This window comes from Hippopotamus amphibius, chromosome 12 (assembly GCF_030028045.1).
Source record: "Hippopotamus amphibius kiboko isolate mHipAmp2 chromosome 12, mHipAmp2.hap2, whole genome shotgun sequence".
NCBI lineage: Eukaryota > Metazoa > Chordata > Mammalia > Artiodactyla > Hippopotamidae > Hippopotamus > Hippopotamus amphibius.
Genome location: NC_080197.1, coordinates 78,615,515 through 78,617,616, shown reverse-complemented (window position 1 = coordinate 78,617,616; position 2,102 = coordinate 78,615,515).

The window sequence follows — 2,102 nt, the reverse complement described above, 5'->3', positions numbered from 1 at the left end:
TGGCGGCAGAGGCCATGCTTGGCTCACTGTAGCCCTTTCCAGGGAAAGCTCCCAGACTCCTGAGTCAGGGAGTGATGGGAGGCTTCCTCAGAGTGGGTGGCCGTCGAAGGCCTCTCCAAGGTGTCAGCAAGACAGCCACGTGACGACCCGGGGAAGCAAGCCCCCACTTCGAGGGCACTGAGGCGGGAAGAGGGGCAGGAGAGGTGGGGTGCAGCTGGGGTCCCTATCGCAGGGGCCACGTCTTCATTGATTGATCTGAGGGTGGCGATGTTTTCAGGGGTGTGTTTCCCCTCCCAACCTGATCTGTTTCCTCCAGGCCGTTGTGGTTTGTGCTGGAGCCTTTGCTCAGAAGCCCGGTCATCCTCTGTCCTCCGTCTCCACTGAGGATGGGCACAGACGCTGGTGGGAGGTTCTGAGCAGGCGGGCATGTGTGGGAGGCCATCCGGTGGGGCTCTCGTGTTGGGATGCGGATTTCTTTAGGGCATGGCTTCCTGGCCCGATCAGATTCCGTGGAAAGGGTTCCTCCAATTTCTTGCTGTGGAGAACCACCCGGCCACCAGCATCCTGCGAACCACGTGGGAGAGAAGTACCACCCCCACCCAGTGTTCAGTATGGATCCCCTGTTCTGCACTGGACCTGGTGTCCCCCAGCCCGGGGACACCCTGTGTTACCCCCTCGGAGGGAAAACATTCCCAACGTCTGCCTGAGCTGGGAGGGGCAGCCCCCAGCCACGTGGAGTCAGGGGAGCATTTGGGGCATCCATGTCTCCCTGAACTGACTTGGAGCAGCCCTCCCGCCCCCACCCCAGCTTCCGGAGACCCCTGATGCCGTTGGCTTTTGACTCTTGGCGAGTTCAGTGGTAGAAACTGAGTTCCTTTCTGGCTGTCTCTGGGTTAGGTAGGGGTTCAGCTCTCCTGGTCTGCTACGTCAGCTGGTACCCATCCTTCTGTTTTCTGAATCTTTGTTCCTATTCTCCTATTCTCTTTGTCCTTTAGGATTTATAGCTTAAAAAAAAATCCCTATGTGGTCATCTTAGAAGGGTTTTAAGAGGGGGCAAAGTAGATATATGTGTTGAATCCACCACCTTTGTCCTGACTCACTTATTTGAAATGTCACTCTGGCTGTCGTGTGAAGATGGATAAGAGGAGGGCTGGAGTCGGGGCAGCGGGGAGACCCAGTTAGGAGGTCACTGAAGAGTTGAGGGGGGAGATCATGGTGCTCTGGACACGGGTTAGTGGTGGAGAGGAAAGGAAGCCAGTGACCTTGAGATGTGTTTTGAATATCATCACTATGACTTCCTGAGGCTTGGGTACAGGGAGAGCGGGAAAGTGAGGAAGCAAGATTAACTCCACGTTTCCTGGCTCAAGTCACATATTTACTGTGATGGGAGAGGCTTGGGGAGGAGCAAGTATGTGGGTGGAGATCAGAGTTGAGCTGAGATCCCTGTTAGACTTCCAAGTGGGGGCGTCCACAGCAGCTGCCCATGCGATTCTGGAATGAAGGGGAGAGGTCAGGGCTCAGTCTAGGAGTCATTGGTGCCTGGATTGGTATTCAAGTCCTTGAGACTAGATGAGATCACTTAGGAGGAGAGTATGGCTGCAGAAGAGGGGGTGTCCCCAGGATGGCCCTGAGTCATTCCAACATTGAAGGGGAGAGGAAAGGAGAGGGGAAACTGGGAGAGAGTGGTTTTCTTCTCAGTGGTAAAGGGAAGAAAGCATTTCCAGGGGCAGCTGTGAAATGCTACTGGCATGTAGATTGAGGTAAGGACAGAGAAATTACCATTTGTGGCAGAGACTCCCTGGTTTCCCCTTCTTTCTAATAGGATCCCCCATTTTTAGCTGGGCACATGGCTGCTCAGAATAAAAACCGTATTTCTTAGTCCTCCTTGCAGCTAGATGTGGCTTTGTGACTAAGTTTGACCAGTGGAGGTAAACAGAGCTGCAATTTCCAGAAGTGTCCCAATAGGGAGAGGGCATGCTCTTCTTCACCTCTTCTTTTCAGTTGACTGGATTGTGATGTAATGGCTGGATTTCCTGCAGCCATGTTGGACTCTGAGACCTTGGGAATGGAAGTCACCCATGGTAAGGCAACAAGATAAACAG